The following is a 17,848-nucleotide window of genomic DNA, read 5'->3' as shown; positions in this document are numbered from 1 at the left end:
CTGAACAACAAAGGGGACTGACCGCTGCTCTTTCAGCGTCTCTTCCCTCATCAGGAAACACTGTCCAAGCATGGCTTGAGCGCATGTGCACGTCGTGTTGTTCAGACTCTCTTCTACCATCAGCTGAAGAGCTTTCCACCCGTCCTGCCAGCTCGCTCCAGGCTTCAACGCAAACCCTCTGTCCCTTCAGTCCTGCCTATTTGATTTGCCAAAGCCTGCTCACCTGGAATCCTCCTCCTTGCTTTAGTGCGGTGGAGCTAGCTGGCCAGGGTGGTATTGGGGTTTGCACCTCACCTTCTCCTTCCTTCTGTCTACCATCTGTGGGTTCTTTTCTCCCAAAGGCTGGGTTGAAAATCTGGCCATAGAGTTGTTGTTGTGGTGGTGGTGGTGGTGGGTTTTTTGTTTTTCTTTTTGTTTGTTTGTTTGTTTGTTTGTTTGTTTTTTCAGCCTTCTGGAGGCTGGCTGAAGAATGTTCCATCCTGAGAACCGGTAGCAGAGAAGGCCTTATGGGCAGGGAGGAAGTGCTCTCAGCCTGGTTGAGACAAGAGAAATCTGCGTCCCTTCCAGAGGGGAAGAGGGCTTCTGGCTTGCAAAAGGCCAGACTACACTTTATTAAAATGAAGACAAAAGATTCAAACAACTAGATTTTAATTCACTAAGCTTAAAAGGAGAAGGGCAGAGCCCCTGGGTTTTTAAACTAAGCTTACATAGCAGGAGACACTCCCAGGACACTTCCCAGGACTTGTCTCCAGGGTACTTTCTTCAAAGAGCCAGCTTTTGACACCTTTTGTATAGATTAGGGTCCGCAAGGAACTATCCTTTAACACATTTGGGTCTGGCAGCCTATTGCCAGCAGGGAGTCCACTCAGCTCACCTACATCAGAGCACGAAGCTTACCCGGAGGGAGAGTCCATCCTCCTGCCTGCAGACAAAGGCCCACAACCATCCCATGAGATGAGTTGCCCTCTACAGCCCTGACTTACACATAGTAACTACATAAACCTCATTATGGCAGAAGATAACATTTTGAAGCACCGATCCTTCCTGTACATGACCTCACTTGGAACTTACAGCTCTACAGAGGTAAGCTAAAATGAGGGTACAGAGTGGGCTCTGATATAGTGAGACTGTGTTTCTTAGGGACACTTGCATTTGGATACTGAAAGAGACACTCAGAGTGAGGACTAAGACAGCCATGCAAAGGCGAAAGATTGGAGCATCTGCAAACCAAAGGATGTCAAGGTTTTCCAGTAAGCCAGACGAAGCTGAAAGTGTGGCATTCGGAGCCCTGAGACATCCTGTCCCTGTGACAACTTGACTCCAGATATGCAGAACTGCCTCTGTAATCGAGAGCCACTTGGGTTGTGGTGCTCCGTTTCTGCAGCTGTTGGCTCTGACTCATGCCTCAACTTTGTGTCTGGTTTCCATAGGAGATCCCTGAGGCAAAGAACCGAATCTCTCTTGTGTCTTATGTCATCTGGCAGGTAAAGGGCTCGCTTTGCTCTCAGTTCTGACTAACTAACTCCCAGGAGGCTATGGTGTGAAATACTGGCTCGTAGGCTGGTCTAACTCATCACCTGCTTTGGTAAGTAAAGTTTTATAGGAAACACAGCCACATTCATTCATCATACTGGCTAAGGCTGGTTTCATCCTGAAACAGCTATACTTACTGGAAGCAGAAACCATACCATCTGCAATCTCTAAAAAAAAATTTTTTTTTAAATCACTACTGACCATTGCTCTAAAAGAAAACACATAAGTAAACAGTTACAGACTTAAAAAGTTCTGGGACATTTCACAAATAAGTACAAAACAAGAGATGATGGGTAGGTTGAATCAGTCCTTATGGTGAAAATGACAATTAGACACTGAGAAAAATTTTATTTGGCAAAAACAAAACATACAATACATTTACTCTACTGTGCCAGCCAGACTGCTCCTGTTGACTGGTACTAAGGGTTACTGAGTGGCTGTGTCAGAAAGGTAGAGCCGATTCTTGGAGGTTAAGGTATGACTGTAAAGCTGTAGGCAGGCTCTATAGGCGAGTGTCATAGCAATGTGAAAATGTCTTCCCTCACCATTGCTGAGCAGACTAGCTTAGAGATGCCATGAGGCCTTGACGTGATAAAGATGGAACTTTCCCAAGAGGAGAAAGTAGGCCAGGAGAAGAACTTCAGAGCAGAAGCAATAGACAAGGGAAGAGGAAGCTCCCCTGACATTCCTTAGAATGGAGACAGGGAGAAACCCAGAAGTGGTGCCACTAAGACCAGGAGAAAGGACAAGAGGGTCGAATGCTACCTGAGACCAGTACGGGCAATTCCTCAGACACATAGCCTGATGACTCTTGTTTGCTTGTATGACCCCCAAGGTGGGAAGAGACACTTTGGTTATCAAAAATGAGAGAAAAGAAACAAGAAGTTAAAGATGAAAGAAATAGAAAATGAAGGCAGCAAGGCTGAAGCAACATTGCACATGCAAAGTTTTAAGTGTTTCACTCTTTCTTTCTATGTACAGTCTATCCTTTCTCTAAATTCTATAAGACTGAGAAGAAAGGGGCATTCCTGCTATGTACAATAACATGAGTGAACCAAGACGGTTTTATGTCTGAGGAAATTAGCCAGACACAAACCAGATCATCTTACTTACCTGTGTTCTCTGAAGAAGTCAGATCCGCCAGCCATGGTGGTGCATGCCTTTAATCCCAGCACTCAGGAGGCAGAGGCAGGAAGATCTCTGTGAGTTTGAGGCCAGCCTGGTCTACAAAGCAAGTCTAGGATAAGCCAAGGCTACACAGAGAAATTCTGTCTTGATAACGGGAGTTTTCAAAGGGAAAAGAGACGGGAATAATAGGTGTGTGTAAGTCAGGGTCCCATCAGCTATAACATGGTGAGCCCTGGAGTGTAACATACAACCTGGTACCTACAGTTCATTGCAAAGGACTACATGCTCGAAATTTGCCAGGAGATCAGATTTTAAGTCTTCTCATTCACCACTCAAAGGAACTGTCTGTGATGATGGCTACACTAACCCTAGCAATCATGGGGCAGCATGTGCAAATATCAAAACATCACAGGTCCACCTGAAACACAGGGCAATTCTACGTCAATAATGCTAAGGAGATGATAAATTCAGTGGGGCTGAAAACTAATCAAGTGCATATGACCCATTCCTGCAGCTGGCCCAGCCACTTCAACAACTGGCTTAAAGTACGTTAACAGGTTTTAAAGTAATCCCAGCTACAAATTACTGGCCCCGTGCTCTGTGCCAGGTACCACGGCAAGTTACTTTACACTGATTACCTCATTTGATCCTGGCTAAACCCAAGTGTGGAAGATATATAGTAAGGTATAATCTGTAGTTTTTCAGCTAAGGAAATTGAGGCTCACAGCAGTTATACAACCATACAGCACTCTGGAAAGGAGCCAGGGCAGGGGACACCCAACGAGGAAAGGAATTAAAGTTCATGTGTATTGAAGGCTTACTCTATGAAGTATTCTTCTGTGTAAACTTTGGCTTGTTTAAGCTTCGGGACAATCTCTGAGGAAGACGGGGTAAGTAAGGAAATGAAGTTGGTTCAGTAGAGTGGCAAAGGTCAGAATTGAATGAATGGAGAAAAAAAAGGTCTTCATTTTCCAAAGAAATCCCTCAAGGGTGGGGGTGAGGGACGACCAGACATTAGGGCTACTTGAAGACAAGAGCATCCATGTTGATCTAAAATAAGACAAGATAATGCCAGTTGTCTTCCAAAACGTTTCTCAAGAGTTGCTTTCTTCTTGGCCTCGTGAATGACGGAAAACAGACTGTCCCATCCTCAACCCTAGAAGAGGGAAGCCCCTGGGAAGTGGCAATGGCTTCAGGATTCTCCTCCCATCTATTAAGGTTGGGAATAACACGGCCAGACCTCCATCCAGAGTGGAGGGGAGTTGAAGGCATGGGATAGAGTCTGGCAGGTGAAAGTGCTTAAGGCATAATCTACTCAAGAAGGAATTTTAAAGCCCCCTGTAAAGAATCTTTAGAAGGTGGTCCAGTCAAAAACATGTCCCTCTAGTTGGAGGGTTTTATTCTGCAAAACAGAGGTCCTTGTCTGCTTTACAGCGCTTCGAGCTGTACAGTTCTAGTCCAGTACTGCTTATCCAGGATGTCTCTCTGCTCTGTCACGTGTTCACTTCACAGACAAAAATGTCCTCTGAAATGTAGGCACGAATTCCAGCAAACACTTGAAGCTGACCCTGAAAAAGAGCATGCCAGCAAGCTAAATAAAAGGTCAGTTAAGAAAATTCAAGTTCGCACACCTGGTGAAAGACAAGCCAGTGGATTGTTGTTGTTGCTGGGACCCCAATGTCTGGGATGAAGCTGTTAAGGAAGGAAAGGCTTGTTTTGGATGAGTTTTAGGGTAGTTAGTCCATCATGGCAGCAAAAGCAGAGGCAGCCAGTGATGGCGAATCAGCACTCAGGAAGCAGAGACCAATGGCTGCCAACGCTCAGCTCATTCTCTCCTTTAATTTACCGCTTAATGGTGCTGCCAACAGTTAGGGGAGATCTGCCTGCCTCAATTAACTTAATCTAGGAACTGACGTGTCCGATGGCTTCTCTTCCAGGTGATGCTAAATCTTGGCCAGGTGCTAATATTAATCATCTAGAGGTTCTGACTATGAATTTGGGTTCTTCGCCATTGTCTATGGAAAGATAAAGAGCATTCATATTCTACTGGTGGAAGTTCTCAGTGATTTTGGGAAGCCTACCAGTTCTTACCACATGCTTTAAAATAAGCCAGGCCTTTAGCCATGGAATTCTTTCTAAAGACATAAGCCTAGGAAAGCCACCAACAAAACAGCTGGAAAGAAATAACATCATGCCTTGCTTAAGTTCTAGATGTACAATGTCTTTGTTTCTGTGCTCACTTACAGAGGCTTTTTGGTACACTCATCTACAAACAGAGACAGCCTCTGCATCACAGAATTGGGAGGACCATAAAAGAGGAGTTTTTCCATTTCTTTCTCATAGAAAGTCCTCAAGGAAGGCAATAAACACACTGGCCTGACCTGGTGGTCAGTGCTAAGCACTGAATTAAATTCATATACATTGCAAACACTCAAAGATCACAGTTTTGTACATTACAGTGAAAGCTTGTCAAAAGTTAGTTACTCAACAATGAGAAATTTCAAATAAATGATACTTGCATATCATAAAGTAGGAATGCAGAAAAAAAGCAAAAAATAATGAATAGGCTGTGAAGTAGCAAATGCCTAATGACCCATATTCTAACACAACATTGCAGTGCATAATAAATGCAGTCTTTGCCCCAGTTTGCTCTTTGGAACACATATCCCTCACCAGCTGCTGGGAATATCGCTGCTAATAGCTCACAGCTGCATCCCTCACTGGGAATTGTTCTTGGCCTTAGGAAGTACACTCATCCAAAATCAACTGCCTCTAGGAAGGCCAAAGACTCCCTGATTTAGAGATACCAGTTTCACCCTAGCGTTGGTTCAGAGCCATTCAAAAAGGCCCTCCCAGATCCGGACACCTCCTCCCACTCCCCCCAACACACACACATACACACATGTACCCAGGGTTGGGGATGTGGCTGCAAATGCATTTGGGGTCAGACTCCGTCTTGCACAGTGGAGAACCTCCCTTATCTCCTTACAGGGGCATCTCCCTAGAGAACCCTCCCATTCATATTCAGCAGGCAGCTCTCAGAGTCTATTTCCAGGCGACCCTAAGACCCAAGATATTTTTATCAAACTATAACAAAGAAGACAGTCACGGAAGGTTTTACAGCAGAGAATCTACTCTATAGGAAATTTAATGCAGCGATACTCGTCCTTATTAGTTTATCCAAACCCATAAAGCTGTGCACAAGTAAACCCCACATGCGAGCTGTGAACTTCGATTGGTGACGGCGTGTCACAAGTGCCTCTCTCTAGCTGCTGAATGCTGCACATGTGCTGGGGAAAGGGCTTATGAATCATCTGGACACCTCCTCCTTCATTTCACTGTATAGAAAATCACTTTTTTTTTAAGTGTATTTAAAAATACAGATTATGAAGAATGTTTCTGGGTGATTTAACTCTTGGGTTTTCTAAGTTCTCTATAAAGAGTCTGTGCTATTTAAGCAATAAGATTAAGTGACTCTATTTCAAAAGAGGTGGGGACTTCCCCAGGCTGCTTTCTTTATACAAGCTCATATTAACACATGCATCGCACTTTTTTTCTTAATATCAGAATGAGTTTTCTTTTAATATATGTAAATAGTATGTTTACATATGAAAGTATCCTTGTGTAGCAAAGTGCCATGTACAACTAATATTTTGAGTGGAATTCTTAAAGTGAGTGAGTAAAACATGTAAATAACTAAGATGCTATCCCTAAGGAGCAATGAGCCTAGAGTAGGCCCATATGTATCCACTTTGGAGAATGAAAAGATCATCTGCTCATCAAACTCAGTTTACTTACATGTCCTCAAGACCCTGTTGTGGTTAAAATTCAATCCTATCCTCCCAGAGGCGGATCCTTTCCATCTCAACCGCACACTGGTTATTTTAATCACCTTCCTACTCACTCCGCTGTCCACTCCTCACATTTGATTCTAAATACTACTAAAAGTCTCAGAAAATCTAAGGCCTCTCGAAAATATTAAGCATTCTCCTTTTCCCGCTGGGCTTCAGGTTTGGTGGTTCACACTTGTAATTCTGGCACTCAAGAGGCTCAGGGAGAAAGATCACAGTTTGAGGCCACCATGCTCTATGTAGCAAACTCCAAGGCCACAAGCCTGGGTTGCTTGGCTAAGAAGAGGAAGGAGAGGAGGAAGGAGGAGGACAAGGAGGAGGAGGTTGAGGAGGAGGACAAGGAGGAAGAAGAAGGAGGAGAAGGAAGAGGAGAAGGAGGAGGAAGGAGGAGGAGGATGAAGAGGAGGAGGAGGATGAGGACGAGGAGGAGGATGAGAAGGGGGACGAGGAGGGAGAGAGGCTGCTGGACAAGCAGTCACCCACTCAGAGTCACTGCCTAAAGAAGACAGTCGTTCAACTATGTATCAGCTTTGAGTGTTTATTTAAATAAGGCCCACCACACAACTTAGAGCAACTTTTATGTTTCATGGAGACCTTGAGTAGTAATTAATACATGGATTTTTCAACCCACACCTTTGATTAAAAGCTCACAACAAAATTTCAGAAGTCACTCTTGGAGTCGAACTTAGTAGGTACAGCGCATCACTTCCAGAGGATAAACAAACGCCAGGCTATTGTGATGAGACCAGAAGAAGCCAGCAAGAGCCACAGAGGCTGGAGGTTTTCTGGCCCACTCGGCATATGCTGCCCTCAGATACACATTAATGTAACCATTGAGGAAAGGAAAATATAACGCTGGCTCCAGAGAGTTTCTAAGCAATAGATTTTACTTTTATGAAGATCACTTTTCTTCTATCTATAACAATAAGATATATTCTCCAACCAGAAACACCAAGTACAGTTTAATATGGTGATAGGGTATTCAATAAAAGACATCTATGGAGAAAAACTGAACCAAATCTAGGGAAAAGAAGTACTTTTTACTTGGCTTTCTCTCTAGTAATCCCAATTCTATTTTTCTTCTTAATCTCAGATTGGGCTTTCTCTGGAAACATAGGTTATTTCATTTAAATGGCGTCATTAGTAAACAATGTGCCTCAGTTTAGTAAACATTTATACTTTTGAGTATAAGACTCTCAATCTGGCCATCTTAGTTGAGTTGTATATCCCCAAATAAATAAACAGAGACAGGGACATTTTCACGTGCAAAGATTTCAGTCACATCGCAGTAATTTATGTGTCTTACTAACCAAATACGAGCAACACTAGGGGAATGGCTACTTAAACCCTACCGCCTCCTCAGCTCGTGTTCCTGAAGACTCCAGAACAGGATGGACTGTTCCTCAATCAATCCTGTTCCTCAATCATTGTGTGGCATGGGCAAAGCAGGACATACATGCCCCTAGTTCTCATGATAACGCTGACCGCCTGAAAGATAGGCACAAGGCAACCGGTCTAGTTTAGTTCTGATTGCTGTGATAAAACACCAACCAAAACCAACTTGAGGAAAGTGTTTAGTTGGCTTACACACTCCAATCATAGTCTACCATGAAGGAAACCAAGGTGGGAGCCCAAGCAGGACAGAAACCTGGAGGCAGGGACCACAGCTGAGGCCATGGGGAAACACTGTTCACCGGCTTATTCTCTGTACTCTGTTCAACCTGCTTTCTTATACCACCCAGGACTGCCCACCCAGAGGTGGTGCCCACAGTGGACTGGGTCCTCTCACATCAATCATTAATTAAGGAAATGCCCCCACAGACTTGCCTACAAGCCAACCTGATAGAGGCGTTTTCTTGGTTGAGGTTCTGTTTTTTCCAGATGCCCAAGCTTGTGTCAAGTTGACACAAACTAACCAGTACCTCAACTGAGTAGCAAAAAACCAACTAGAGAAACTAATGTAACATCAGCGAGCCAGAATCTTAGAGATGCCAGTTTATGTGACTTTAACTCTTTCCCTCTAACTTGTCTGCATGTGACTAATTATGATGAGACAAAAATTATAAACACTATACAATAATTCCACTTTTTAATGAAAGGTTTTAGAGACAGGGTTTCTCTGTATAGCCCTGGCTGCCCCAGAACTTGCTTTGTAGACCAGGCTGGCCTCGAACTCACGAAGATCTCCCTGCCTCTGCCACTTGAGTGCTGGGATTAAAGGCGTGTGCCACCACTGCTGGGCAATAATTCCATCTTCAAAAGTGACTAGGGACCATCAATGGAGGACATGTCGAGGAATGTTCAGGAACCAAGGAAAATCACACATCTGTTCTTCCACGGAGTTTTAAAGGGCACAGTCACTGAGGCGAGGAAGAAGTGAGAGGAGCACGGAGTGAGAAATGAGAAACCACTGGCCAGCCATAGCAGCCGCCTCAGAGAGCTCCTGTGTGTGTGTGTGGGGGGGCGGGGGGAGCGGCCAGCCTTAGCAGCCTCAGAGAGCTCCTGTGTCTGGGGAGGGGGGACCAGCTTTAGCAGCCTCAGAGAGCTCCTGTGTCTGGGGGCGGGGGATGGGGCAGGGGGACTGAGCTGCTGAGTGGACTGAAATTTAATTTTCATTACGCAAAGGAACGAGAACTAGAGTGAGAAATCAGCTGTTTTGCCGATGCCGCTGGTTGTAAAATGCATCATTAATTTGTGTGCCACTAAGAAAGAAGAATGTCTCAAATTACCCTCTGAGATAGTGCATTCTCAACTCTTAAAATTTTTTATTTTATTTTTTCTGAAAATAACTCTGTAGACTTATTGGGACATAGATTTTTATTTCTTGTCACTGTGATGCATATATAAAAGGGGAAATAAATTGATCGAGAAATTCCTGCAAACATCTCATGGAGGTTCTATTCTAAGTCTGCTTTTCTCCACACTATTGCCCTGGGTGGGAGATAAAATGTTCCTCATCATATCTTTATTATTGGGCCCAGGTTTCCTACTATGATGTTGCCATCCATTCTAAAAGGACTAATGTGGGTGCTTTTTTTTTTTTTTTTTTTTTTGGACTGGCACCTTTCTCTGACCTCCGTAAACATTGCAGCCACCTATCTTGCCACGAATCTACCTCTCCAGCACATTGCAATGACATCACTGCTTTGAAGCAGTTCCTGGGAACAGCAACTGTTAAGTTTGCTTTCCTAACATTATATGTACATTTCCCTTCTCTGTTCTTCATCTTTTCAGTGCACCAGAACTTTCCATGTTGCTAATGAAAGACAAACATTTTAAAGATGCCCTTTTATTTATGCGTGTGTCCCACATGTGTGCAGGTGCCCAAGAAGCCAGAAGGGGCCATGAGATCCTCTTGAACTAGAGTGCACACATGCATAGACAACACCAAATATGTTAGTATTCCAAGATTCCCTCAATAAGCTCCTGAGTTCACAGATGCTGACACGTATATTGAACTTAACTTGATGTGGCCATTTGAAGTGAGAAAACCACACTTCCTACACACCTGAGCTCACAGAATAAAGCTATGCCCATTACACTGGTTGGGCTCTCCAAACCACAACGGGGAGTGTTTTGCGCAGCTGAAAGGCACCCAGCTGAGAGTTTCAGAAAAGCAGACTCTGCTACAGGATAAGATCTAGTGTGGTCTCACAGCGTCTGCAGGAATTGGTTAAGCAGGAACAGTGCCCTTTGAGCTGATGACGTGAGTAGGCTTCACACAGGAAGTGTCACAATGTCCATCTTTCTGTCCCTACAGAAGACATTTCGACCTGGCCCTCAGTCTTCTACAAAAAAAAAACCAAACCTAATCTTCTCTTCAGGATGTAGCTAAGCATGGTATTAAAAAAAAATAAATAATAAATAAAACCATAGGGGAAGGGGGTATAGATAGGAGGTTAACAGCTCAGCCTTAGAGTCCAATTGATATGTGCTTGAGTCACAGATTGTATTTACCTATTTTATGACAAGTCACTTGATCTCTGATTGACAGAGACTAAGTAGGTAAAAAAAAAAATTCTTTCTTCCCTTTCTAGTTGTATAGGAAGGTGCTCCCTAGTCTCCTACCGTTTAGAAGGAAGCCTGGAATTGATTTCTGGCTGATGAGGGTGAGACAGAGGCGTGGACTTTAGGGTCTACAGTGACTCTCCAAATCTTCTCTCTCCTTTTTTTTTTTTTTTTTTTTTTTTTTTTTTTTTGACCAGGTGACACATGATTCAGGTGACTGGAGTAGGACTCTGAAACCTTGGACTACAATTACACAGCCTGGCCTGAATCTTTGACTAAACCCATAGAACAAATGACCTTGACCATGTCCGTTAGCTAAAATGAAGGCAGGAATCCCAGTGGTTGCTATGTTCTGTATACCTCACACGACCTCATGTAGGGCAGAGGCTGGACTGATTATTGCAGAGAGTTGCAATAAGATACCTACTAAAACTTAGTGGACATCTTATTCTTATTGTTGATAAAGAACCCAGATATAGAGTTCAAAGAACCAGGCAGTTTCTTGCAGCATGGACTAGAGCATTGATTTTCAACCTTCCTAATGCTATGGCCTTTCAATACATTCTAATTCAATACATTCAATACAATACAGTTCATGTGGTGCTGACCCCAACCATAAAATTATTTCATTACTACCTTGTAGCTGCAATTTTGCTACTGTTACGAGTCAGAAAAAAATCTAATATACAATTCCACCACCACCATCACTACAAGTTGAGAACCATTGTATTAGAGAAAAGTAATATGTCTTTCTTTCTTTCTTTTTTTTTTCCCCCTTTTCCTTTTCCTTTTTGGTTTTTCAACACAGAGTTTCCTCTGTGTAGCCCTGGCTCTCTGGAACTCGCTCTGTAGACCAGGTTGGCCTCAAACTCACAGAGATCCGTCTGCCTCTGCCTCCGGAGTGCTGGGGTTAAAGGCATGAGTCACCACTGCCAGGCTAGGAAAGTAAACTTCTATAACTAGCAACTCATACAACCCATATATAATGTAACATTTGAGCAATCACATTTTCTGACACTGAGAAAGTCTGCAGATAGTTTATAAAGACCCTGAAGGAAAGAAGTGGCTGATTCTGAACAGGCAGAAAAAGGTTAGACTAGCAGCCGAGTGGGAGGGTACTGGCATGAGCTGGGAGACACCAGAGCAGAACCCTCACCTGTAGGCCAGATTGGCCTGTGTTTTCCAAAGTCCCTCTGGGAACAGAAAGTGCCAGTCACCACCAGAATTCTGTCCTGTGAACACGTGATGGATAAATCCATTTTTCATTAACTGTAGAAAGTGCTTCCTTAGCAACGTGATTCCGTTATCATCTTCGGCTAGCAGAGTCCTCCAGGGACTCACCCCATCCATCATATGGAGTTGATTCTAAGAGGAAAACCGGTCCTCTTTGCCAAACATTGGTTTCCCAAGCTTTATCTCCAGTTGAGCGTATGACTCATTCTATTAACTCCCGAGACTTCACTAAGCCACCTATTCCTTCATCCATTCAAGAGAAAGCAGCACCTACTCTGTGGCAATGGATCCATAAATACAACCCCTGCTCAGACAGACCATAACATAGAAACGGTGATCTCTGAACATGGGAAAACAAAGAAGTTGTGTTCTGATGGAGAACAAAAAGGATTACATTTAGAGAGCCCATCCCTCCAGGGAAGCCTGCCTGAGGAGAGAGTATTTACAAATGTGCAGGAAAAGGAGTTGAGCGGGGATGAAGTGGAGGATGAGGCATCCCAAGATGGCATTAGAGTTCCTGTGACTGGAGTCCGGGAGTGAGCAAAGGAGTGTGCCTCATCAGGAGACTGAAACGACGTAGAGGTCTAAGCCAAAACACAGCTGGGCTCATTTTAAGCACAATGAAATGCACTGAGGGCTTACACAGACACTGCGCTGTGGTCTGATTTACAGGGTTTAAGGTCTTAAGGCCTTATTCAAATGGAGAACTTACTGGGGAGGAGAGAGGGGCTGCAATAAGACCCACTAGGTGGTTATTTCAATTCTCAAGCACTAAGATGGGATGAGGGTTGGGGGCAAGCAGCCTTAGCAAGATGCTATGGTAATGAAGGTCAGGGGACTTGTGAGAGATTTGGGGGGGCGCAAACCCCTCTCAGATTTCCTACGTAAACAACTGGCCATCTGGGTGAGCACTGAAGTGATCTGGGAAAAGGCAGGGAGTAAAATGGTTTAGGAAGTAGGGAATGGGAAATTCCAAGGCGTCCAGATGTCTCCAGCAGTAGAAGCTGCCTTCCTCTGTGGCACAGTCTACTCTGATCTTTACCTCTTCAAAATCTCCAATCTATTCCCTCCCGGAATTTACTACCAAGCTACTTGTTGCTGATTTGCACTGCCACTAGACAGCGTTGAATCAAGAATGAAAACCATGGGTTCGCTAATGCCTGGGTTTTCTCCCTGCCTCTGCCATTCACTGGTTATGTGACAAATTGGACACAAGCTCTTTAACTTCTTGGAGCCTCAAGCTTTTTTTTTTTTTTTTTTTTTCCTTACAAGTCAGAGTCAGCCCACTGTGACAAATACAATTAGTTATGCACTTGGTATCAATCCTACATCTATTGTTCTGTGCTTTTATTGTTAAATATTTATTTGCCTTTATGTGCATTGCTGTTTTGCCTGCCTGCATGCCTGTGTGAGGGTGCCAGATCCCTTGGAACTGGAGTTACAGACAGTTGAGTTGCCATGTGGGTGCTGGAAATTGAACCCAGGTCCTCTGAAAGAGCAGCCAGTGCTCTGAACCACTGAGCTATCTCTCCAGACCCTTTATTATTCTTTTTTGAAGAACCTTAGCTTTGTAAAAAAAAAAAAAAAAAAAAAAAAAGGTTGTGGAGCAGCTAGCATGCTTAATCTCCAAGCCTCTTTCTCTAAGCTCAAGATTGCCGGAGACACTGTTCTGGCAGATATCAAAGAGGAGGAAATGTGCTGAGACTTCTGAGAAACCTTTGCTTTTCTTACATACATACCATCCTCTCCTCCTCCCTCCTCCCTCCTCTCCCTCCTCCCCTCCCTCCTTTCTGCTTTCTCCTCTCCCTCCTCCCTTCCCTTCTGTCTTCCTCCTTCTGTCCTTTTCATTGCGCAATGCAAGGTATTGCTACACCGGCTGACACTGAACTTGAAAATCCTCCCTCCAACCTCAGCTTTGAGGCCAGGACCACAAGTGTGTGCCACCAGTCCCTGCTCCTCCACCTTCTCTGCCTTGCCTTTCAGAACTGACCTTTTAAAGAAGAGCTACACCTAAGGATAAAGATTGTGGGGGTGTGGGGGGGGGGGGTGAACAGAAGATCATGAGGGCTGGGGGCCCCAGCCAGGAATAACAAACTCCAGGGTTTCTGGGGCATAATACAAGTAACCCCTTCATTAGGCCAATATTATTTGAGTTTTCTTTTGCTAGCTAACAAACAAGGCACCTTCTTCAAGTGCTGACTTGATATCTAGCCAACAGTGTTTACACGTGCTGGAGAGCTTTGGGTAATTACTCTGTTACGAGTCCTTTATCATAGAAGTTGCTTTGGTATTACACATACCTCGCTCCTCAGCACACTACATATGTTGACAAGACAAGGACTCCCAGTCTTTGGCGGTCATATCTGTCCATAAAAGGTGTGCAACCAAGTCATTGACCTGATACCCGCCTTTTCCTCCTCTAGAGAGGACATAATCCAGATCTGAATGCCTATGTCACCTTCATTCCAGCACCATCTCTTGCTCTCGCCTTCACTGACAGCACCAATTTCAAGATGTTTCTCTTTGATTTTAATAAACTTTATCACGCACATTGAAGCAGTGTAACACGATGCCGGAGTAAACGTATAGAAAGTGAAACGGCTGCTATAGTGGAGCAAATTAATATATCCAGCATCGCGCATAATTTCCTTTTTACGAGCAGGTTTTGTGGTAAAGACAGCTAAAATCTTCTCATTTAATGAGACTCGTGGCTACAGAACACTTTTCTCACCAGCGGGATTCATATTGTATATTGGATCTCCACACTTGTTCATCTTACAAATCTGCTATTTTGTGTCCTCTGGGCCACATGCCCTACTTCTCCTCTCATGGCCATTATTTTGTTCTCTGTCTCTGTGTGTTTGAACTTTTTTTTATCTACATAGAAGATTGTGCAATTTTTTTCTCTTGGTTTTCTGGCTAATTTCACTGATCACAGTATCTTCCAGGATTATCTATATTGTGCAAATAGCAAATTCTCACTTATTTTAAGGCTTTAATTTTGTGTGTGTGTGTGTGTGTGTGTGTACATGCATAGGTGTGCATGTCCATGTTCATGTGTGTAGTGTGTGTATGTATGTGCATGTACAGGTGTGTGTGTACATGTCCATGTGCAGGTGTGTGTATATATGTGCATGTACACGTATATATGTGTGCATGTCCATGTACAGGTGTCTGTGTGTCTGTGTGTGTGTGTGCATCTGCATGCATGTATGTGTGCAGGTGAGTGTGTGCTGCAGTGTCCCTATCCATCCACTGATGAACACTTAGGCTGTCCCCATACCTTTGCTGTGACAGACAGTGCTACAGTGGCAGGGAAAAGTCACACTTCTTTCTGAGGTAGAAATTTCACTTCTCTTGGGTATGTATCCAGCAGAAGGATGGCCAGATCATGCGGTAGTGCAATTTTTAATTTGGTCTCATTGCTTTTTAATATTTCCCCTAGTGGCCTTCCAGGTGGGCCTGATTTTTCATGATTTAAAAACAACAACAACAAAACAAAAAAATAAACCCTAGATGGTGTTTGGGGATACTTTTGAGAAATGCTGTTTTTCACACTGCTGAGACCAGACTATATCCAGCTATAAGTTACTCCATAGTGTGTGAAACAGTGGCTTTCCAGGCCGTACCTTGCCCTAAGACTCCATTTTACAAGTATCCTTTGACTCCACTTTGAGACTGAAGGATGATAGTGCTCCTGAGTGAACCCACAAACAGTACCCTCTGCCCAGTACCCATATAGCTTAGACTGAAAAATCACTTATTCTTGGCAGTCACTCTATACAGTTATTGAGGTGAGTGGAGATGGTAGAGGAACGTGAAACCATTCCTGAGAAACCAGGCCCAAGAATTTAGTGGGTATACCAGAACAAGAAAAGGATATAACTCTTGCCTGGACTCCATAAAGTATATATTTAACACTGAAGGAACAATATATTATCTAATAACTAGTGTGTGCATGTGCCTGCATGTGTGTACATGTGCCTGCATGTGTATGCATGTGCAGTGCCTACATGTGCATGTGCCTGCATGTGTGTGTATATGCATGTGCCTGCATGTGTGTGCATGTGCAGTGCCTACATGTGCATGTGCCTGCATGTGTGTGTATATGCATGTGCCTGCATGTGTGTGCATGTGCAGTGCCTACATGTGCAGTTGCCTGCATGTGTGTGCATATGCATGTGCCTGCATGTGTGTGCATGTGCATATGCCTGAAGGATGCACGGGAAGAGAATTCTCAGCACCTGGAGCTTCAGCTCAGCTTGATCCTCCACTGTGATGCGGCATACTCAACTGCCATCTGCCTGTCCCCCTACTGACCCATCTGGACCTGAACCCTTCATCTATGTTCCGGACCAGGCCTTGCTCTTTCATCTCTACAGTTGGCTCCATGTTCCAGCTCAACACAGACTGTCTCAGCTCTCAACAGCACTGCTTCTGCCCTGGGGCTAGTATGGGCTCACTACCTCATTCCTACCTTTCTTTCTTTCTTTCTTTCTTTCTTTCTTTTTTTTTAATAATTTACTCAAATTGCATCCCGATTGTCATCCCCTCACATGTATCTTCCCATTCCCCCCCTCCTCCCTCTTTCATCCTGTTCCCCTCCCCTAGACCTGTGACAGAAGGGACCTCCTCCCCCACCATATGACCACAGCCTATCAGGTCTCATCCGGATAGCCTGCTTCCCCTTCTTCTGAGTGCCACCAGCTATTAAATACAAGGAAATATTGAAATTTGCAGGCAAATGGATGGAACTAGAAATGATCATTGTGAGCAACATAACCCAGACCCAAAAAGACACACATGGTATATACTCATTTATAAGTGGATATTAACCCAACATGGGTGTCCTCTGAGAGTCTTCACTCAGTGGGGGATTGGGACAGATGCTGGGTCTCACTATTGGACTCCAGGTGAGAGTGATATGGAAGAATGGGGAGATAGAAGGACCCAGAGGATTCAGGAGCCCTACAAGAAGACCATCAAGTCTGGCGGATCTGGACCCAGGGGGCCTGCACAAACTGCTGTACCAACCAAGGACAATGCATGCAGTAAAACTTGACCCCCTATTCAGATCTAGCCAATGGCCAGAACATTCTCCACAGTTGTGGAGAGAGCGGGGACTACCTCTGACATGGACTCTGGTGCCCCCCCCCCATTTGACCACTTCCCTTTGTTGGGAGGTCTACCTTGTATTTCTAACAGTTCATTTTGTAAAACCTCTTGAATGCTGCTGCAGCTCCTTCAGCCTACATCCCCTCTGTGTAGCGCATCTTGCACATATATTTCTGTGTGCTGTGTGATAAGGTTGTTAACAGTAACAGTTAAGGTTGGAATAAAAGACTCTGCATTTGCCTCAGTTAGACTAGCAATGTAGGTAGGATTGCAATCACTGAGTTTATCGTCATTCAATAAATACTGACACTGGAAAGGCACAGACATGCTCATCTGTGTTTTCGACATACCATGCACACATAACATGTGCGCAGACCTTTATCAATGGGGCAGGCATCAGATGGTTTGTGTGACTTTTACCCCCTTTAAAGAGCTCTCTGCTGCTTTCTTTTCTTGTCTTGTCTTTTCTTTTCTTCTTCTTTTTTTTTTTTTTTTCTTTAGCTACTACCTTCTCCAAAATAAGATCTGGAGCCCCTGCTGAAGGGAAGGGAAGGGAAAAGAAACATCCAAAACGTTACAACCAGCGAATCTCTACCTATGGAAATGAAACCGCCAATGTCTGAATTTGAGCATGGAAGCCAGCTTATGGGGATGAGAAGCGGCAGACAGCCTGCTGTTGACTCAAGCCTTTGACAAATGGTCCTTGATGGATCCTAATTTGCACAGGGATTTGAAACTTTCCATGCTCTTATATTTCATCAGCCGCTTTGAGTTACTTTTAAAGGAGCTCATTTTTTAATGCGAAATTTCTGACAGAGAATGCAGTGCAGATGTAATTCTTTGAACAATTATTTCTTTTGTTGCTGTCTTTTTTTTCCCCCCACAGGACCCACTTGCAATTAAATAAAACAGTAATTAAAACTAAATTCACTCAAAAATCATTGTTCCAGCAATCACCTCTGGGACCCTTCACCCTTTCT

Source organism: Acomys russatus, chromosome 5, assembly GCF_903995435.1.
Source record: "Acomys russatus chromosome 5, mAcoRus1.1, whole genome shotgun sequence".
Lineage (NCBI taxonomy): Eukaryota > Metazoa > Chordata > Mammalia > Rodentia > Muridae > Acomys > Acomys russatus.
Note: the sequence above shows the minus strand (reverse complement) of the source record.